Source organism: Hyperolius riggenbachi, chromosome 6 (assembly GCF_040937935.1).
Source record: "Hyperolius riggenbachi isolate aHypRig1 chromosome 6, aHypRig1.pri, whole genome shotgun sequence".
NCBI lineage: Eukaryota > Metazoa > Chordata > Amphibia > Anura > Hyperoliidae > Hyperolius > Hyperolius riggenbachi.
Window position 1 is genome coordinate 312,038,718 of NC_090651.1, and position 23,379 is coordinate 312,062,096.

At 46.3% G+C, this 23,379-nt stretch overlaps 1 protein-coding gene across 1 annotated transcript in view; it reads left to right on the top strand.

Moving 5' to 3' along the window:
• Positions 1 to 18,059: 18,059 nt before the first annotated feature.
• PRKCG (protein kinase C gamma) overlaps positions 18,060 to 23,379 on the top strand; it is a 539,544-nt gene continuing 534,224 nt past the window's right edge. The window contains exon 1 of the mRNA XM_068241314.1: positions 18,060 to 18,106. The gene's annotated coding sequence lies outside the window, so the exon portion shown is untranslated. The remainder of the gene's footprint in view (positions 18,107 to 23,379) is intronic.

Sequence of the window (23,379 nt, forward strand, 5' to 3'; positions counted from 1 at the left end):
AATCTACAGAAAAATCTCATCGTGTATTCCCAGTATTGGGTAGGATGATTAATGAGATAAACAGATGAGGAGACTTAAGACAAGGTCCACACATGCCAGATTGTCAACATAAGTGGTTACAGTGGATCCAATAGATGCCTCGCAGTTCTCCACTCTGTTCTGGTCTCCATTGGTGTCTGTCGGAGAGCCACAGCAGAGCATGGCAGACATTTCCGTTTATTGTGCGCTGTCTGGAAAAGTCATGTAGGAGGGGACTTTGCATGCCTTTACCACAGCAAACACAATGGACACAGTCAAAATGGACACATCTAAAATGAACCTGGTCTTTAGTGTGGACCAATCCTGATTCATGAAATAAAACAGATAAGGATAGAAAAATTAAGACTTATACAGAAAGGTAAGAAATGAAGACCGAGAGCCCAATATAGTGTAGTATATTATGTATAAATAAAAGAAATATAAAACGTAAGTATCGTACTTACAAACCTGGGTTGCTCTAAGGCAACCACTGTGTATGCAGGTGGGGAGATTAGGCCTGACCCCACTCAGGACTAAGATGTCGCTCTCTGTAGACAGAAGAAAGGAGGGTGTGTCACCCTTCCACCGAGGGTGGACAACTTGATGCGTAAAATTACAGAGGCGCCAATAGGGTAAAATTCGATAAAATGTTTAAAACGGTTTAGGTGGCGGTGGTGGTCCGTCCACACACAAACAGACCAAAATGCTGTTGATTGAAGAAAAAACTGTTTATTCACATACTCCTACATAAAAGTGCAACGCGTTTCACGGGCAACATCCCGCTTCATCAGGCAATGAATAACCGGAGTATCTCACAGCTCTGAGTCCAACGATAGCTTGGCACCTCACAGAGTAAGAAAGGTAATTTGACAGGAAAACAGATAAGAAGAGTTAATGCATAACAAGTTTTGTGAATCAGCTCCTTCTGCCTGGTACACACAATACAATTTCCTGTCAGATTGACGGTCGTATCGATAATTTCTGGTAGGTCCAATCTGATTTCCGATCATTTTTCTGATTGATTTTCCAATCAGTTCAGTACAAAATAGATCGGAAAACAGATCGGTCCTATTAGAAATAATCGATTTAATTGTGAATCTGAAGGGAAATTGCATTGTGTGTACCAGGCATAAGACTCTTACCTGCTGTGTAAAATACTATGGGCCTTATTCACTAAACTTCAGTAAAGCTGCCGTGCTCAGGGAGCCCATAGCAATATTGCCATTACTTACGCCATCAAGCGTAACATGCATCACCCTAGCAATGAAAGCCTTGCCTGGGTAACACAAGTTGCGCTAATTGTGCAACCTGTTCTACATTGTCGGCTTAAAGGGAAGGTTCAGGGAGGGTGGAGGAAAAATAAAAATCAATTTCCACTTACCTGGGGCTTCCTCCAGCCCGTGGCAGGCAGGAGGTGCCCTCGCCGCCGCTCCGCAGGCTCCCGGTGGTCTTCGGTGGCCGACCCGACCTGGCCAGGCCGGCTGCCAGGTCGGGCTCTTCTGCGCTCCAAGTCCTGGTACTTCTGCGTCCCACGCCGGCGCTCTGACGTCATGAGACGTCCGCCGGGCTGTACTGTGCATGCGCAGTAGTTCTGCGAATGCGCAATACAGCCCGTCGGACGTCCGATGACGTCAGCGCGCCCGCGTGGGACGCAGAAGTACCAGGACTTGGAGCGCAGAAGAGCCCGACCTGGCAGCCGGCCTGGCCAGGTCGGGTAGGCCACCGGAGACCACCGGGAGCCTGCGGAGGGGCGGCGAGGGCACCTCCTGCCTGCCACGGGCTGGAGGAAGCCCCAGGTAAGTGGAAATTGATTTTTATTTTTCCTCCACCCTCCCTGAACCTTTCCTTTAAAGAGACTCTGAAGCCTCTCTAAAATCATGTTTTTATTTTAAAAACCTCTTTAGCATGATTGCATCACCTAAAATGCTGCATACCCGAGGCTGAGAACTCAATTAATCATCCCTAACTCCCGGGGCAAACATCCATGACTTTCCTGGTCTTGGATTTTGTTTCCCGGGGAGGCAGAGGTTTGGGCTGTAGCTCTGCCTCCATGCGCGTCAATCCATGCGTATCTCCGCCTCTCCCTGCCCCTCTCTGTGAAAGAAGACTGAGAGGGGTGGGGAGAGGCAGTGATCCGCGCAGATTGATGGAGTAGAGGCAGAGCTACAGCTCAAAGCTCTGCCTCTACTAGGAAGCGATCCCCGGGGTGATTAATTGAGTTTTCAGCCGCGGGGATGCAGCGTTTTAGGCACTGCAATCATGCTAAAGAGCTTTTTAAAATAAAAACATGATTTTTTTGATGATAAGAGAAACTCCGACCAAGAATTGAACTTTATCCCAATCAGTAGCTGATACCCCCTTTTACATGAGAAATCTATTCCTTTTCACAAACAGACCATCAGGGGGCACTGTATGGCTGATATTGTGGTGAAACCCCTCCAACAAAGGAATTCTGAGTACGTACTCTTGGCAGTTTCCTGTCTGTGAACCCTGTTGCATTGTGGGAAATAGCTGTTTACAGCTGTTTCCAACTGCCAAAACAGCAAGCAGCAGCTACATCACCTGCCAGCAGTAAAAATGTCACCAAGTAATACATGTCAGAATATAAATCAGGGATTTTAAATATTTTACAATGGGCAAACACTGACTAAATCATTTATACATAATTATTGTAAAAATGAAGCACTCTTTTTATTACATTATCGTCACTGGAGTTCATCTTTAAAGCTAATGGGAACCGGTTTAAAAAAAAAAAAAACTCACTCACCTAAGGAGAGGGAGGCTCTGGGTCCCATAGAGCACTCCCTCTCCCGGTGCCCGCTGCTGTCCTGGCTCCCCTGTAGCGGTATTCGACTGTTTCGGTTAAATACCGCTGTCTCCCGGTCGAAGGAAGGCTTCGGAAATGCTTCAAGAGCCCGAGTGCTCCCAAAGACGGGCCGCTCTACACTGCGCACGTGCGCACGCCCTCTATGATGCACTCGCGTGTGTGCCGCCTGTCTTCGGGAGGACTCGGCTCCCGAAGACTTCCGAAGTCCCCTCGGCGTGGGATTTGAACGGAGGAGCCAGCGCAGCACCGGGGGCCACGAGAGAGGAGAGGGATGGCTCATTAGGACCGAGCCTTCCCTCTCCTTAGGTGAGTATCTGCCTTTTTTAAAAAGAAAAAACGGGGTTACATTAGCTTTAAGTAACTGTAAAATTGTCATGCGCTCCCTGCACAAGGCAACTATACTAAAGTTAAGTGAATATGGCCCTTTGTCCTACAATACTACCTGTAGTGGTAGCTCTGCATAGAAAATTGCAGCAGAAAGAGTGGGTGACAGGGGTGTAACAATAGCCCCCACGACCCCCACCATTGCAGGAGGGGGGGGGGGCAGGGAGCTGGGGTGCGGTCCTGTATGTAGTTAATGCAGAGTGGCAGCGGAACATTACACATTACCTGCTCCTGGCGACAGTATAGGTCCTTTTGGCTTTCGTCCTTGTCACATGACATGGGACCGACGCTGCATGGTGATTGACTGGCTGCATGGCCCTTGCAAACTCAACATGTATAATGCTCCACTAGCGCGCTCTGCATAATGCACAGGACCACGCCCTCATAGCTTCCAACATGCCCCTGTGATAAAGGTTAGGGGAAGGGGAGAGGGCGGGGCAGCCAACAGGTCTGTGCATGGGGGGAGGGGCTGGCCCAAGTGTAGTTAGGTGGGTGATGAGGGGTCACATCTGTCTTTAATTGACCGGCTCGTGGACATTCTGCTTCCAGGAAAGCATGGTAAGGCGCCCAGTATCCACCTTATTTCTTCAGAAAATAAGACAAAATAATAATACTGAGTGATTCTGCAATTAAACTACACTAATGCAATTGCTGAATGTCAACGTTGTCTATATAATTGTCAGCTATACACCTCTGAGCTAATTCTGTGTGCCTATTTTTATCTGGAGGCTAAAAATACATTTGCAGTAAGTATTTTTAGTATGTATTCATTGTGAAATTAACAGGAACTAAAGGGTGTTGCAAGTGTATATCTATGCAGCTGCAGGGAAGAGCACTGTGGCAGATGGTAGAGTTGCCTAGCAACCAAGAATGCTGGTAACCACCGCGCTAGTCCTAGAGCTTGAAGGTATACAGTTTAACTCCTTTAGAGGCTTACTTTGTGAATTCATTGACTTTTCAATGGATCCCGCTGCTGTATGCTCAACAATATGATCTTTCGTTACATTCGCTGCGATAACAAACGTACAAATATTACTGTTTATACAAAAGAACGTTTGTTATGCCACAGCAATTAGTATGCTGGCACAATGCAGTGCAAGGCAGGAATTACAGATATAGTAAGATTATTGGCCTTACCTAATAGTGTAATACTGTAAACAGTGATGAGGACGTACCATAGCTCCCAACTGTCCCTTTTGGAAGGACAGTCCCTCTTTGGGAGCCCTGTCCCTCTGTCCCTCCTTATTTGTCCCTCTTTCAGGACTTTGTTCCTCTTTTTATGTAAATATATGTATTTCTCTACTAAAAATGTGTTTGATTGACTCTAAACTTTATTCCCATCCTTTAAAGAGAACCCGAGGTGGGTTTGAAGAATATTATCTGCATACAGAGGCTGGATCTGCCTATACAGCCCAGCCTCTGTTGCTATCCCAAACCCCCCTAAGGTCCCCCTGCACTCTGCAATCCCTCATAAATCACAGCCACGCTGCTGACAAACAGCTTGTCAGAGCTGGCTGTGTTTATCTCTATAGTGTCAATCTGCTGCTCTCCCCGCCTCCTGCAGAACTCCAGTCCCCGCCTGCATCCCTTCCCTCCCTGCTGATTGGAGGGAAGGGACGGGGGCAGGGACCAGAGCTATGCAGGAGGCGGGGGAGCAGCTGAGACTGACACTACAAATGTAAACACAGCCTCACAGCACGGCTGTGATTTATGAGGGATTGCAGAGTGCAGGGGGACCTTAGTGGGGTTTGGGATAGCAACAGAGGCTGGGCTGTATAGGCAGATCCAGCCTCTGTATGCAGATAACATTCTTTAAACACACCTCGGGTTCTCTTTAAATTGATATATTACTAATTTTAAAATGTTAATATGAAGGAAAATGAACCAGGACAGAAAGGACCAGTGCGGTTTGAATTATAAAACAACATATTTTTCTTATAAAATCTTGATGGTATGCCTGACTAGAGGTGTGACGGGGCATGATCAGGGGTGTGGCAGTGGCGTGGCTTAAGTGTCCCTCTTTCTCGTCTTTAAAAGTTGGGAGGTATGAAGTACAGTGTTCATCCTCCCATCGCAGTGAATCGAATGTGAAGTAAAGCAGGATTCCTTATTAATATAAATATGAGTTAGTGCACTGTTTGTTACACTGGTACTGTACATGCAATCTGTCTCTTTTCTGTGCAGGTACAGTTGCTGTGTCAACAATTAGGGCCCATTCATACTGGGGCGATTTGCGGGCGTTTTACCCCAGATCACCAAATTCTGTGAGCAGCCACAGGTGGTCCCCGTCTCTGGCAGCAATCACCTGTGGTGACAGTTTCTTTCAGCAGTCACAAATGGCCCCTGTCTCTGTCAGTAGTCAGTGATGTATGCTGGACTGGATGGCAGTGATGCTGAGCTAGCTGGTGCTGAAGCTGGGATGGCTGACACTAATGCTGGTCTAGCTGGCCTGGCTGATGATGATGCTGGGCTGGCTGACCTGGCTGTAGGTGATGCTGGGCTGGCTGGGCTGGCTGGTGGTGATGGTGGGATGGCTAGCATGGCTGGTGGTGATGTTGGGCTGGCTTGCCTGGCTGGTAATGATGCTGGGCTGGGCTGGCCTGGCTGGTGGTGATGCTGGGCTTGCCTGGCTGGTGGTGATGCTGAGCTGGCTGGCCTGGCTGGTGATGATGCTGGGCTAGCTGGCCTAGCTGGTGGTGATGGTGGGCTGGCTAGCATGGCTGATGGTGATGCTGGGCTGGCTTTCCTGGCTGGTGGTGATGCTGGGCTAGCAGTTGGTGATGGATAGGCTGGCTAGCTTGGCTGGTGGTGATGGTGGGCTGGCTAGCATGGCTGGTGGTGATGCTGGGTTGGCTTGCCTGGCTGGTGGTGATGCTGGGCTTGCTGGTGGTGATGTTGGGCTAGCTAGCATGGTTGGTGGTGATGCTGGGCTGGCTAGCCTGGCTGGTGTTGATGCTGAGCTGGCTGGTGGTGATGGTGGACTGGCTAGCATGGCTGGTGGTGATGCTGGGCTGGCTTGCCTGGCTGGTGGTGATGCTGGGCTGGCTGGTGGTGATGCTGGGCTGGCTAGCATGGCTGGTGGTGATGCTGGGCTGGCTTGCCTGGCTGGTTGTGATGCTGGGCTTGCTGGTGGTGATGTTGGGCTGGCTTGCCTGACTGGTGGTGATGCTGGGCTGGTGGTGATGTTGAGCTGGCTTGCCTGGTTGGTGGTGATGCTGGGCTGGCTGGTGGTGATGATGTTGGCCTGGCTGGCCTGGCTGGCCTGGCTGGTGTTGATGCCAGGTTGGCTGCTGGCGTGAGATGAACAGAATTCCTTACCTAAGTGAACGGGGAGGAAGCATGCATGAGACAGAGGCATGCAGGCAGGGGGTGGAACTACAGATGCAGTACATTGCCCAGCAGCAGACGTTACATGGCAAGATCCAGAGCTTACCCGGTGTGTCCGTCCTCCAGTGGTTAGCTCCGGTAAAGTCCCTGACTGAGCCAGTCTCAGACTACTGTGCATGTGTGGCCATGGCTGTGTGCCTCGTTGGTCGCGCTCCCCGACTACTAGGTCTGATCTTAGAAGAACGGACGGGAGCAGATGCACACCAAGGGAGGCCACAGACTACAGGGGGATGGAGGAAGTCAGAGGGTAAGTATAAATCCTTGTAACACCTCAGGTTTACTTTAATATTTGTAAAGCTTTCATGTGGTCTTTACTTTCTCAGTTTGCAACTAAGCCTGGAAGCATAGATAGACCAATGTGTGACTTACATTTATTAAAATTCAGCTGTCCTTGGTCTAGACCTGAAGTATTTGTCATGAACCATGACCTAAAGAAGATGACAACGACAGGATTTCTACACAGTAATAATTGTATCCTCAATTCAGAAGCACTGGCCTCTTTTCATTGTCACTACACAATCAATCCTTAACAGCTCCAGATCTTATGGGAGATGGAGTCAGAGCCACATCCAATCAATATACATTTTCTGAAATGTCACATTAGTCATAAGGACACCAGCTATCGGCGTTTATTTTCTTTTGCTAGTAACACCTTAGTTATTACTCTGGATGAAAAAAGTATTGTTAAGCAAAAGAACATTTTTCTTTCAGATTCTCAACATAAAAAATAAGTAATTGTTTCTCCAGTTAAAGCTGAATGACCCCTTTGTTTTATGTTAGTATAGAGAGAATTTCCATCTTTTCCTGAAACTCTCTTTTATATATACGCCTAGTTCCCTCTACAGATCACCTCTGAAATGACAGCTCTTTCCTAAGGACTTTACTGAATATAACTTAATGAAGACAATTGCTTATTTTTTTACAGTATTACGTACTTTATAAATTGTTTAGTCAATTTTTGCCTATTGTAAAATCTTTCCTCACTCTATTTAACATACAGGGGACAGTATCTTTATTTCGGCAAGGTACATTACTAAGGGATGATTGATATTAACCACTTAAGCCCTCGGTCGTTTTCACTTTATGCATCCGAGCAATGTTCACCTCCCATTCATTAGCCTATAAGTGTATCACTACTTATCACAATGAACTGATCTATATCTTGTTTTTTCCGCCACCAATTAGGCTTTCTTTGGGTGGTACATTTTGCTAAGAGCTACCTTACTGTAAATGCATTTTAACAGTAAGAATAAGAAAAAAAACTGAAAAAAATCATTATTTCTCAGTTTTCGGCCATTATATCTTTAAAATAATACATGCCTCCATAATTAAATCCCACGTATTGTATTTGCCCATTTGCCCTGGTTATTACACTGTTCAAATTATGTCCCTATCACAATGTATGGCGAGAATATTTTATTTGGAAATAAAAGAGCATTTTTTCCATTTTGCATCCATCACTATTTACAAGCTTATAAAAAAATAGAAATATTTCATCTTTACATAGATATTTAAAAAGTTTAGACCTTTAGGTAAATAATAATGTGTTTTTTTTTTTTATTGTAATGTTTTTTTTTTTTTATTATTATTATTAAACATTTTATGTGGGTATTTTTGGGAGGGTGGGCTGTAAATAGTATTTGTTTTAGGCAGGGGCGTCGCTAGCCCTGTTTTGGGGGGGCACGTGCCCCCAATCTATCCTGGGGTGCCAAGGATCTCCTCCCGGCCCCCTCTGGCAGCGGCTCCCTCCAGCCGCCGCCGCGTCACTCAGACCTCAGGATCAGGCGGCGAGCCGGCGACCAATCGTGCGGGCGCTAGGACCCAGCGCCCGCACTGATATGCGGAAGTGACATCACTTCCGCATATCGAGCGGGTGCGTCCAGCGCCCGCTCTTACTGGTCGGGTCGCCGCTGATCCTGAGGTCTGCTACAAGGTAAGGGGGGTGGGGGGAGCGGCGGCGGCGGGGCCTCCCTGGCACTCACTCACTCCCTAAAGGGGCTCTCTGGCACTCACTCACTCCCTAAAGGGGCTCCCTGGCACTCACTCACTCCCTAAAGGGGCTCCCTGGCACTCACTCACTCCCTAAAGGGGCTCCCTGGCACTCACTCACTCCCTAAAGGGGCTTCCTGGCACTCACTCACTCCCTAAAGGGGCTCCCTGGCACTCACTCACTCCCTAAAGGGGCTCCCTGGCACTCACTCACTCCCTAAAGGGGCTCCCTGGCACTCACTCACTCACTCCCTAAAGGGGCTCCCTGGCACTCACTCACTCCCTAAAGGGGCTCCCTGGCACTCACTCACTCCCTAAAGGCCCTTCCTGTCACTCACTCACTCACTCCCTAAAGGGCCTCCCTGTCACTCACTCATTCACTCCCTAAAGGGCTTCCCTGTCACTCACTCACTCACTCACTCACTCCCTAAAGGTCCTCCCTGTCACTCACTCACTCACTCACTCCCTAAAGGTCCTCCCTGTCACTCACTCGCTCCCTAAAGGGGCTCCCTGGCACTCACTCACTACCTAAAGATCCTCCCTGTCACTCACTCACTCCCTGAAGGGCCTCCCTGGCACTCACTCACTGCCTGAAGGGCCTCCCTGGCACTCACTCACTGCCTGAAGGGGTTCCCTGGCACTCACTCACTGCCTAAAGGGGCTCCCTGGCACTCACTCACTGCCTGAAGGGGCTCCCTGGCACTCACTCACTGCCTGAAGGGGCTCCCTGGCACTCACTCACTGCATGAAGGGGCTCCCTGGCACTCACTCACTGCCTGAAGGGGCTCCCTGGCACTCACTTAATGCCTGAAGGGGCTCCCTGGCACTCACTCACTGCCTGAAGGGGCTCCCTGGCACTCACTCACTGCCTGAAGGGGCTCCCTGGCACTCACTTACTGCCTGAAGGGGCTCCCTGGCACTCACTCACTGCCTGAAGGGGCTCCCTGGCACTCACTCACTGCCTGAAGGGGCTCCCTGGCACTCACTCACTGCCTGAAGGGGCTCCCTGGCACTCACTTACTGCCTGAAGGGGCTCCCTGGCACTCACTCACTGCCTGAAGGGGCTCCCTGGCACTCACTCACTGCCTTAAGGGGCTCCCTGGCATTCACTCACTGCCTAAAGGGGCTCCCTGGCACTCACTCACTCCCTAAAGGGGCTCCCTGGCACTCACTCACTCCCTAAAGGGGCTTCCTGGCACTCACTCACTCCCTAAAGGGGCTCCCTGGCACTCACTCACTCCCTAAAGGGGCTCCCTGGCACTCACTCACTCCCTAAAGGGGCTCCCTGGCACTCACTCACTCACTCCCTAAAGGGGCTCCCTGGCACTCACTCACTCCCTAAAGGGGCTCCCTGGCACTCACTCACTCCCTAAAGGCCCTTCCTGTCACTCACTCACTCCCTAAAGGGCCTCCCTGTCACTCACTCATTCACTCCCTAAAGGGCCTCCCTGTCACTCACTCACTCACTCACTCCCTAAAGGTCCTCCCTGTCACTCACTCACTCACTCCCTAAAGGTCCTCCCTGTCACTCACTCGCTCCCTAAAGGGGCTCCCTGGCACTCACTCACTACCTAAAGGTCCTCCCTGTCACTCACTCACTCCCTGAAGGGCCTCCCTGGCACTCACTCACTGCCTGAAGGGCCTCCCTGGCACTCACTCACTGCCTGAAGGGGCTCCCTGGCACTCACTCACTGCCTAAAGGGGCTCCCTGGCACTCACTCACTGCCTGAAGGGGCTCCCTGGCACTCACTCACTGCCTGAAGGGGCTCCCTGGCACTCACTCACTGCATGAAGGGGCTCCCTGGCACTCACTCACTGCCTGAAGGGGCTCCCTGGCACTCACTTACTGCCTGAAGGGGCTCCCTGGCACTCACTCACTGCCTGAAGGGGCTCCCTGGCACTCACTCACTGCCTGAAGGGGCTCCCTGGCACTCACTCACTGCCTGAAGGGGCTCCCTGGCACTCACTCACTGCCTGAAGGGGCTCCCTGGCACTCACTCACTGCCTGAAGGGGCTCCCTGGCACTCACTCACTGCCTGAAGGGGCTCCCTGGCACTCACTCACTGCCTGAAGGGGCTCCCTGGCACTCACTCACTGCCTGAAGGGGCTCCCTGGCACTCACTCACTGCCTTAAGGGGCTCCCTGGCATTCACTCACTGCCTAAAGGGGCTCCCTGGCACTCACTCACTGCCTGAAGGGGCTCCCTGGCACTCCCTCACTGCCTGAAGGGGCTCCCTGTCACTCACTCACTACCTGAAGGGGCTCCCTGTCACTCACTATCGGGGTCCCTGTCACTCACTACCTAACTGGAGGCGCCTGTCACTCACTAGCTAACCTGGGGGTTCCTGTCACTCACTACCTAACGTGGGGGCTACCATATTAAGGGGGGATTCTGCCTATTTATGTGAAATGCTGTCTATTTATGTGCCTCATGACTGCTGAATTTGTCTTGTTGGGAGCCTTATGATTTGTTGGGGGCCTCAAGATTGCTGAATTTGTCTTGTTGGGGGCCTCATGATTTGTTGGGGGCCTCATGATTGCTGAATTTCTTGTTGGGGGCCTCATGATTTGTTGGAGGCCTCATGATTGCTGAATTTGTCTTGTTGGGGGCCTCATGATTTGTTGGGGGCCTCATGATTGCTGAATTTGTCTTGTTGGGGGTCACATGATTGCTAACTGCGAGACTATGGGAAAAGCTGAATCCTTATCATATGAGACAATAGCATTAAACCTACTTTTTTAGCTTTTTAAAACAGAAAATAAAACTGGGAGGTTCTAAAAAATTGAATACATTTTTCAGGAGTAGGATGGATGAAATTGTTTATCTTCACAGTTTATTTTCAACTTGGATTTTCCATAATGTTCATGTATGAGTTAAAACGTTTGTACAGTATTTAGTTTAAATTGCGGTTGCCACTTTGCGATAGATAAGTGACTTTTGGGTTGCAGTTTGGGCACTCGGCCTCCAAAAGGTTCGCCACCACTGTCATAATCTAATGTCCCACCATTGCTAGGTCCATGTAAATTTGTTTCCACCCGGCCGTTACCACACCTATATTCTGGTCCATGGCCCACCCATTTTTCGGTGCGCACGATGAGCACGCCGCACAACGCGATCCTCATATTTTTGGCACGCTAGCTGCAGTGTGCTGAATTCTGCTGCCTACAGTATGTACAGTATACGCTGTTCTCTAGTTGCTGCACTGTGTGCTGATTTACCTCCAGTGTGTACAGTGTAAGGTGTTACTCTGTGCCTTTACTGATTGTAAACCAGCTATATTGTATGCTGATCCCTGCTACTTTCAGTATGTACAGTATTAGCTGTAAAGCCTGGTACACACATACAATTTTGATTAGCCAATTTTAGCTCTGTTCATAAAATTCATTGTCTGTTGGCCCACTTACTGCACGGGGGTGGTAAAATTGGGGGTCAGTAATTGACCAATCAAAATTGTATGTGCGTATACATCTTTGATTTATGCCTATACTGATTGTAAATTATCCAAATAAAGGACAGGGGGCTCCATCCAATATTTCGATGGGCAGGCCCGTTATCTGTAGCTTACACCGCTGCTAAGTTCATGTACATTTGGCCCCACCCATGGCCACGCCCACTCACCGCATGGTCACGCCCATTTTTTTGCCATATAACTCCCCGCCTGGTGCCCACAGGTGCCCCCGATCTCCAAGGACCCTAGAAACGCCCCTGGTTTTAGGTAAATATATGTGTATTTTTACTTTTTTTTACATATAGATTTAGTTTTACTTTTTGTTTACATGACATCACTCTAAGCGCAACATGTACGCTTAGAGGGACATAGGAGGCAGAAAAAGCGAAGCTTCCAAGAGAGAGAAGCTGTCGCTTTTTCTGCGGGGGCGAGGAATCAGTGATCGGGCACCATGGCCCGATTCATTGGTTCCTGGGCTAACGATTCGCGGCTGGGAGCACGCATGCACGCGCGCGATCGGCCGCGGGAGCGCACATGGCCTCCTTGACGTAGTTCTACGTCAAGGAGGACAAAGTGGTTAAAGGACAACTGAAGTGATAGGAATATGGAGGCTGCCATATTTATTATATAAAAATGTATATATATATATATACAAGATATGAACTTACCTGGGGCTTCCTCCAGCCCCCTGTAGTCTGTGAGGTCCCTCTGCGTCCTCTGGTTCCAGGTGGGAGTTCACATGCCCGTCTTGATTGCCCACCCGTTGACGTTCTCGAAAGAGTGAACTGCACATTGGAGGAGCAGGACAGGCGGCATGGACAGTCAAGCATGATTCCCAGCCAGGCCGACAGGTAACGGAGCCGCTGCCAGCCACCTCACATGGGAGGCTGGCGAAACCCCAGATAAGTTCAGGAATACATTTTTAACATCAGTTCAGGTTCACTTTAACTTTTTTACTGTTGAGTCACTTTAAATTTTTTACTGTGGAGTCGGCACTGCCGGCTGTCTGACTTTAAATCCTGCTTTCTAGTATAAATTATGTTAATTGTGATTACTGATTTGATTACTTCTCTTAGCTGTCTGGTGCTTTTCACTTACTAGATGCAAGAAAGGTGTTTAGAATCTAATGGTGGCCATACAAGGTACAATTTTTCATTTTTTTTGGATTAGATAATTTAGTTCGGTTATTCCGTTTGATCGAATATAAAGATTATTCCAGCATGTCCGATCAGATTTTTCTCGAAAAAACAGGATAATCGTTCGAATTTCTTGATTGAAAAAAATAATATTTTTAACTTTCATTCGATTCGATCATTTAGATCGAATAAATCGAATAATCGAACGTTTTCATTGTACCATGTATGGCCACAGACTGATTCAATTATAATAACTGTTACCATTAAAGAGTAACTGTGAGGCTAAAAAAAGATGCTAACAAGGCAATTCAAAAGTTGAAAATCAATTTCACTTTTTTTTAAATAGATTAGTCCCCACACCCCCAGGGCTTTTTCTCGTACGCTTGAAGAAGTTGAAGAGAAGAGAAGTTGTAATGCATGCTAATTAAGCCTGATTGGCTGAAGCCTCTGTCCCTCACCTCTGTTCCTCTCTGATTGGCTGCCTGCTTTTGGTCACTTGCAGCTGCTAGGACGCAGGGAGGGGGGCCAGAAGCTGTCCTCTGTCACTGTCCGCGGCCCCCCTCCTGTTGTGTGCCCCTCTCCGCACTCCTGCTGCATCCCCTCATCGCCTCGCATCCCCCCTTGCCCTGCATCCCCCCTCGCATCTCCTCTCTGCACTATTACTCAGCGAAGCGGGGAGGAATAAAAGCAGTGCACACAGACTTACCTCCATATGGTTCCACACGCTGGAGTTCCTACTGCTACTGCAGAGTGCACTACTACTGCAGAGTGTATAGATGGGAACTCCAGTGCCACCATGAGCAGGTGAGTCTGCACCCACTGCCTTTATTCATTCCCGCTAAGTTCTTTAACCGGTTTAGCCCCACTGTGTCAAAAACTTCATGCATCCGAGCAACATTCAACTCCCATTCATTTGCCAATAACTTTATCACTACTTATCACAATGAATTGCTCTACATCTTGTTTTCTCCGCCACTAATTAGGCTTTCTTTGGGTAGTACATTTTGCTAAGAATAATTTTTTTCTAAATCCATTTTAACAGGAAGATTAAGAAAGAAATGAAAAAAATTCATTATTTCTCAGTTTTTGGCCATTATAGTTTGAAATTAATATATGCTACCATAATTAAAACTCATGTATTTTATTTGCCCATTTGTCCCAGTTATTACATCGTTTAAATGATGTCCCTATTACAATTTATGGTGCCGATATTTTATTTAGAATTAAAGGTGCATTTTTTTTATTTGCGTCCATCACTATTTACAAGCTTATAATTTAAAATAATATAATAATATACTCTCTTGACATGCATATTTAAAAAGTTCAGACCCTTAGGTAACTATTTATGTTGTTTTTTGTTTTTTTTTTCATTGTAATTTTTTTAATTTATTTTTTATTAAAAAATGTATTTGAGAAATTTTTGGTGTGGGAGGGAAACAGCTAATTTTAAATGTAAAATAATGTAATTGTTTAATAAAAAATGTATGTGGGTGTATTTTACTATTTGGCCACAAGATGGCCACAGTCCAAAAAATCCTGGATGCCAACGATCTTGCATCCAGGAACTAGAAAGAGGATGGGATTGATTTATTTTTTTTGGCAGAAAGACGGCGGTCTCTGATGAGCGATCATAGGTTTTTCTGCAGGGGTCATAGATCAGTAAATGGGAACTATATTCCCATTCACGGATCGGGGGGCTAGCGGCAGGCGGCGGGAGCGCGCAGTAGCAGCGCAGCGCAGCAGCAGCATCAGAGCCTATCTGGACGAACATGCACGTCTAGATAGGCTGAACTGGATAATAGTGCGGGGAGGAGAGAAGATGTGAGGGGGGATGCGGGGGAGGCGGATGCCGAAGCCGATGGGACCCAAGACAGCCCCTGCCATGGACCGAATTCTGGCCATGTTACTATATAAAATACACTGAAATCAAAATGTGGACAGTGCAATACATCTGTTATGCAAGTAGAGCAAGTAAGTATCTACTTAAATATGTGTTTTTTTTCCCTGGCATAGTATGACTAATAGTTGCACTTTACGGGCTATTGATTGTCTAACAAATGCAAATTGGTAATGGCATAATCCAAATAAGAAAACAGACAGACAGTAATTACCTTGCATGGCCATACACAAACAAGCTTGTTTCATTGACTTTTTATGGTACGTACCTTCTTTTCTCCTGATCCAATTAGTGAATTTAGCCATGGGAGTTGTTGTTAAACATGAGGGCACAGAAGCTCTACACTTAACCCCTGCTCAACCACAGGTAACATAACTGAGCTCAAAACAGTGTTTTTTTTTCTTTTTGTTTGAATCATATTTTAATAATTTATTCTCTTCTCTAAAATGGTGTTAGCTGTAGTTTTTTTTCAGTTTTTTTTTTTTTAAATTGGGGTGCCCCTCCCAAGCCGCTTTTGGGTGTGGTGGGGGGTGTTCTGCAAAGTTGCTAAGAGGACCAATGGTAAAGGAACTTCCAGATATCCCTTTCCCACCCCTTAGCCATTCCAGAGTCATAGTAACTTGGACGGAGAAGAAATTTGGGATCCAGCGATCGGCGTAACGCTGAATTACCCGTGCATAGGGCACGCACTATAGCGCTAATGTCCCGAGTCAGGCGCTATTTCGTCTGGCGCATGCGCCAAAAGCACCTGCTTTGTGACTGAGGCCCAGTTACAGGTGAAGATTGCTGAAGAACAGAGCCATCTGGGAGGATTTTGGGCGAAGCCCCAGGCAAGTAAAAATACTGATCATTGCTTCCTTTCAGGTTTCTTTTAATTACCCTGACCAGATGTCCCGTTTTAACTGGGACATGTCCCAGGCTCAGGGTCCCCTGCCCCAGGCTGCAATGTGTCCCAGGTTATGTCCCACTTTTGGCCGCTGGGTGTCCCAGGCGTGAGACTCTGTGGCCGCATGAGATAAAGCTTGCCTCATTTACCGTTAGCGGAGTCAGAGTAATCGTTTTCTGCTGCATTTTATTTGTAGGAGGTAACGGTTGCTGCAGTTATTATTTGATGGTCATAGAGACTGTATTTGCTACTTTGGGGTTATTGTTGCCGCATTTGGCATTTTGGGGGCTCATGATTATTAAATGGTATACTAATAGTGTAGCATCAGCAGCTTCTGCAGATTTCACACACAAACTAATCCCACCATAGTCACAGTCTAATGTCCTACGATATTATTATGTATTTATATAGCCAAGGCATGTAAGGCAGCACTTTACAGAGAATGTAGTCATGTCCTTGGCAGAGCTTACAATCTAATCCCGGCCATAGTCAAAGTCATTATTATGTATTTATGCAGCACTTGCATCTTCTGCAGCACTTTACAGAGTACATAGTCATGTCATGGACTGACATCCATGATGCAAATCTCCCATTTCACCACATCATTGTGGGAACACTGCTTTGTTATGTGTTTGGAGAACATTGCCTAATTACCTTTAGGGTCACTTTGTCTATCTTTCTTTTGGGAGGAAACTCTGACCCACTGCCTCAGATTTACATTACAGTTTGCTCTGCCCATACCATATCATGGACACACCCATTTTTCCTCCACGGTCATGGACACACCCATTTTTCCTCCACGGTCATGGACACACCCATTTTTCCTCCACGGTCATGGACATGCACATTTTTCAGCTCGGTGCACTTTGCGCGCAGCACTAGCACCCCCCTTCCGTCCCAGGTTGAGCCAAGAAAAATCTGGTGACTGTATTTTAATAAAAAAAAAAAAAGACGTATTATGTTTTTTTAAAAGGCATTTTCTTAGTGTTGGCTTCCGGGTCGGCTTCTTCTGCGTTCCAGCATGCAGCTCACTGCGTGACGCTGACGTCATCCGGACTGTACTGTGCAAATGTAGAACTACTGCGCCTGCGCAGTACAGTCTGGGTGACGTCAGTGCGGCTCTGAGAGCCGCTCGCACACGCGCAGTGGGGATCTTGCGCCGGAGGGGACCCCAGACCACCATCTGTGAGCGGAGCTGCGGCGAGGGCACAGGACGGCAAGCAGGGGCTGGAGGAAGCCCCAGGTAAGTGGATTTTTTTTAATTTTTGTACTGCTCGGATGTGCCCTTTAAAGTGAACCCAAGCTGAAAATAAACTAATACGATAAACAATTTATTATTTTATTTTATTTAGATATTTCATTGTTTTATGTTTTGTTTAAACATTCTATAAAGCTGCTCAATGACAGTCTCTTAAGAGTCCTAATATGAACTATTGATCTTTCAGTGTAGTTGCTTCCATGTGCAGTAATGCTCAAAGCACCAGCAGAGATGATGAGGAATTTGTGTGGGATTTGCCAGTGTTCCCATGCTAAACCAATTAGTGACAGAAGAATGAGAGCTGTAAATGAGCCAATGACTGCCAGCAGAGATTGCTACATGTGACCAGTGACTTAGCTTATGTTCACTGATAAATTGGACAGTTCTGATCCCTCTTAGGGCTCGTTTCCACTATCGCGAATCCGCATGTGTCCAACACATGCGGATTCGCACATGTAATGCAAGTGGATGGGCCTGTTTCCACTGTAGCGTTGTTGAGGTGCGTTTTTTTCAGCGGTAAAAAAACGCACAAAAGAGTCAACGAATTCGCCTGCGAGTGGAATGCATGCGAATCGCCGCTAATGTATTTAATAGGGAAATCGCATGCGGCTTTGTCATGCGGATTTCCCCGCGATTTCGCATGCGATTTCGCATGAAAGCCAATGGAACTTAACACAGGCAGTGACATGGTTAAATTCGCATGGCTCCTTGCCATGCGAAATCGCGGGGAAATCCGCATGGGGAAACGCAGCCGCATGCGATTTCTTCAGCGGTGGAATCCAGGCGATTCCGCACCGCTACAGTGGAAACAAGCCCTCAAGCATCATTGAAGGAATCCTGTATCCTTAGAACAGTGAGCAATTGCCAAGTGAGAGGTAGGTGTAGCATTAATAATATCAGCTTAAAGTGGACCCAAACCAAACATTTTTTTAATTCAAAATATTTAGTTGCACCACTCTGACACATACAAATATAAATAAACACTCCTTCAAACCTATGAGCATTTCAGTACATGCTTTTCACCCTTCTCTTTGCATAACTAGAGTTATACAGGTGGCAGCTATTAGCAATTCCTCCATTGTCGGACACCATCTACTCTACCAGTTTGCCGGATTTTTTGCCGGCAATATGAAAGGAAGGGAGGGGTTTCTCCAATAAATGTAAAATATTTTATATTTGTCATCATGCAGCTGAAAAAAGGCTGCTATTTATTATTATAATTTTCAAAATAGATTTTATTTCTGAAATCTTGTATTTTTAGTTTGGGTCCACTTTAATAGGGGATACATCTTAACATGTTAATGAGTTTTCTAGTATAAATACAGTGATTCACCAATGTGTGCTTGTTATCCATTTCATTAATTTTGCATATTAACTAGCGACACAATGGAAATTACTTATTAGGTTTTCCTGGATTGATTAAGATCTATTATGTGTTTGTAACTGAAATTATAGAACTGCAGATTAAAGCGGACCTGAACTCAGAACTTCCGCTCTTCCCTGAAAGATAGGCCACAGCATAATAACCTTTAAAGAAAAACATTTCTTTGTTCCAGCTGGAACAAATCCTGCAATTAATCTGCAGTGTGTCTACTTCCTGCTTTTATGGAAGCCGACATAGGGTTAACATCCTCTGTTTACAAATTAGTTGTTCTGCTAAGGTAGCCAGCTAACTGAGAGATCAAATTACTGTTGTGATTAGTCACATATGAGGGGGGATTAGGCAGGCTAAACTCTCTAAATACATACAGAGTGCATTTCTCTGCACTGTGCAAGAGTTCAGGTCCACTTCACCTACCTTTCAAGACCCCTTTTCTATACTGTAGTTAATATAAGACGTGGTTTGAAGGGGGTGTTTTTTTGGGGGGGCTACATAAGAATTTATTCACAAAACTCATCTCCTTAATCTCCTTATCTACATGTATCTTGTGATTTTTATTTCCTTGGCTCCTAACACAAATAACTTTCCTCTTGAGTTTCCTCCCACTTACCCCTGTTACACAGCCCGATGGGACAGTTTATTCTATTTATCAGGATGGCTTGTTCATATATGAGGGAGTATTCATCATTAGCAATGATAACCCTTGTGTCATGGTCAACAGCTGGGCAGAGGACCCTCTAAGCCACCATAGGGCCTCTACAGATGTGAATTGCAAGTTGACAGCTGGCTAGGCAGTGAAGCCATTGCAGGCATCAGATAGCCAAGAGAGGGCAGAGGGGATGGTTGATTTATGGTGAAATCTGGAAATCACCTTTAATAATAAATGGACCCCAGATACCCACCTCTCCTTGGTGAGAACCCAACCGAAACTCGGGTTTAGAAACACATACTTACCTAAGGAGTGGGAAGCGGCTGGATCCTAATGAGGCTTCCCTCACTGTTCTCCAGTCCTCCGTCGCTGCCCGAGACCCTCCAGCTGATCACTTCTGCTCTTCTCTTCTGGTATGCCGGCTTACCATGCAGGCGTGGCTATACTTGCGTGGGCGCAGTACTGCCGCGCTCGTGCTTGAAGAGGACTGTGATCCAGATGTGATTGCCAACAAGCCCTTGTCAGTAATCTATGGAGAGTCTGTGATCGGCAACAAGGGACCAGAGGACAGTGAGGGAAGCCTCATTTGGATCCAGAGGCTTCCCTCTACTTAGGTAAGTACTTGATACTATACCAAGCTTTAGCTCTAGAACAATTTGAAGGAGTCATTTTTTATCCCCTACCTACTCACAATAAAAATTCAATAGTAAACTGAACAATAACAATTATTTCTTAACTTAGACATTTTAAAATATTTCAATAAAATTGATTTTGAAAATAGAAAAAAAACTTGTCTGTATATTTTATTCTTTTCCATCTGTATCCTTCTCTCTTCTTTTATCCTTCTGTATACCGTACTTCCATTTTCTTCGAGCCTCTTTTATATACTTCTTTCTTCTTCTTTAAAACTTTTGTAGTTGTTCTGTCAATTACCTTCTTCTTTTTTCTTTTATCCTATTATTTTTCTTTTCGCCTTCTCTTGATTGTAGTCTGACGCCCACTGTCTGATCTTGTTGGATCCCACCAAAAAACTCATCTGTGTGCATCCTGCTAGAGCTTCCTATTGGTGTAAATTAATATGAAACTTCAACAAGAAAATCCAAATGAGCTTCCAGTGTGAAATTGGTTTGTTGGTGCATAAAATCAGCAATTAAATATTTTTTATTCTACTGAAGCGAAATAGCGAAAATAGCTGCATGACTACATGCCTTTGTGTGAAAGCTAGCATTCATGTGACTGTCATCCACTTTCAATTAAAAGTCCCCTACATAAGCTCCGTTCCTCTTTATTCAGAGGAATAAATGTGAGAAAAAGCGGGAGAATAGAACTCCCAGGCACATACTGTATGCAATTTCCTTTTTCTCCTGAGTTTTCTCCTAGAAGATACATTTTCATCTTCTATTAAAAATAACTTTTTATCATTTCGCTTTTGAATACATACCAAAAAGAAGTAGGAATAGGACTATCAAAATTAATTTAAGCATTTTTTTGCTTGCTGATGGTTTTAAAGGCATTTTATTGACACGTTTGAAAATATCACCTGGGAGAAAACTGAGGAGAAAAAGTTAATTGCACAAGGGCCCCATGTATGTAAAGATCTAGACAACTAGAAGCTCAAACTTCAATGGGTCCCTCACCTAAGTGAACTCAGAGGCTTAATTGACGAGGAACATTCCAAGGATTTAGGAGTCAGGACCAAAGATTAATTTCCCAAGTAAAGTGTAAGTTCTTTGTCTGCAAATAATAAAACACATCACAACAGGCCACTTATGCGTTTTGCAAGGGGTATCCTCGCTTCTTCAGAGTGGGAAAATATATGGTCTCCCACTCTGAAGAAGCAAGGGTCCATCTCACGAAATGTGTTGGTGGCTAGTTTTAATATAGCTACAAAGCTACAAATAAGCTACAAATAAAGAACTTACCGTATACTTTACCTCTGGGCAGCACTTACCAGATGACCCCTCCGATGCTCCTCACCAATCGAAACTTTCACTAAGCGTATATGCCAATACTGTTCAAAGGACAGATTCAGCCACCACTGCTGTTGTGATGCTGGAAGCAGGTAAATATAATGTTCCCTGCACTACTCTCCATGCGGATGGGAGTTGGAGGGCCCCTCGGCCCCCCTGCAATTGTGGTGGTTACAGTGGCTATTGTTACGCCGGTGGGTTCAATGACATCACCAGATGAGGAGGACATCTTGGAGCATTTTGGCAATTGTACTTTTACATTTATCCAGTGACTCACCCCCATCTGTAACTAAAACAATGTGATGATACTTGATCATGCTCGGAGCATACCCACCGACCATCCTTAATGTGTCAGGGCAGGACTGATTGGACTGAACTGTCCTGGGTGGAACATCCACCAGTGTCCTAAACTCCTGCACCTCTACACTACAGGCAAAATTGCAGTATTTGTTTTATTCTTTTCTCCATTTTTCATAAATTGGCCTCTGAATGTTATGTGTATATTTCTTTTTTTCTCTCAGGATGTCTCGGGGGACTGGCCATGTAGAGAGAATAAAAATATTAATCATTTTTTATTGAAGTGAAGCAGACAGTAAGCTCTGCTGTACCAATTTAATGACAAATAGATACGGCTCTGATTTTTTTCTCTTACAAGTTATGCATATTTAGATACGCAACAGCAATTTATTTTAATGTTATTTACCTTTACCCTGGCTTAGTTCTCCATGTCATATACAGTATCTTTTAATTTTAGTACTAAAGTCAACACAAATCTTAAAGGTAACCCGAGGTGAGAGTGAAATGGAGGAAGGGGCGTAAGCAAAGGGGAGCAGCGGGCGGCCCAGAGCTGTGGGGGATCCCAACTACTCACCTTCCCTTCCTCCGACATAAGGGACTGTACTTCAGATCAGGTGTTTTGTGGCTACGCTTGTTATGGGTGTGAAAATCACGATGGCCACACTTGTTTTTTGACCCTTGTGAGATGGGCCACAAGGCTGTGAAGGACACAAAGGGGAGGCAAGGGAAGGGGTGTGAACATTGGGGGCTCCATCAACGTTTTTACTGTAGTTACGCCACTGTATGGAGGCTGCCATATTTATTTCCTTTTAAACAATGCACATTGCCTGGCTGTCCTGCTGTTCATCTGCCCCTCATCCTTCAAGCCATAGACTTTGAACAAGAATACAGATCAGATGCTCTGATTCAAGTTTGATTGGATTAGTCACGTACTTGTTTCAGGGTTGTAACTCAGCCACGACTGATGCCAGAAGATCAACAGGACTGCCAGGCAACTGGTATAATTTAAAATGAAATAAATATGGCAGCCTCCATATCACGCTCACCCTAGATTCACTTTAAAGAAAACCTGTAACTAAAAAAAAGTTGTACTGGAGGGTACTCACCTCGGTAGGGGGAAGCCTCCGGATCCTATCGAGGCTTCCCCCATCCTCCTGTGTCCCACGGCGGTCTCGCTCTGGCCCTCCGAACAGCGGGGATGTAAATATTTACCTTTCTGGCTCCAGCGCAGTATCGGCTCTCCGCTCGGAGATAGGCGGAAATAGCCGATCGCTGTCGGCAAGTCTACTGCGCCTGTGTAGTAGAGCGTACCCGACGGAGATCGGCTATTTCTGCTTATCTCCGTGCTGAGAGCTGCAACAGCGCCACCCGCTGGAGCCAGGGAACGTAAATATAGCAAGCCTTACCAGGCTTGTCAAGCGTGGATTGCAGGAGACTTCGGGGGAGCCAGCGCTGGACTGCCTGCAGCTACAGGAGAGGGGGAAGCCTCATTGGGACCCTTAGGCTTCCCCCTACCGAGGTGAGTACCCCCTAGGGGAACTTTTTTTTTTGTTACAGAGTCTCTTTAAACATCTTTTTCGATTCTTGTGAAGAACACTTCCTCTTCCAGGAGGCAATTGTCACAAATATCTACTGTACTTTTAGAAAACATTATCTGAGTAGATACTTCTTTAAAAGATTAATCTGTGAGGCTGTGATAAGGATATATCCGCTGCACATACAACTAAGGTAGGGTTCACACTTACGTCCGTGAAAAACAACTTTGGTTTTCCATGGATGATTTTTCGTTTGTGTTGTGCATTTTAACATGCACGTCATCCACAGTCAGCAGACAGCAGCTGACTGTCGGCA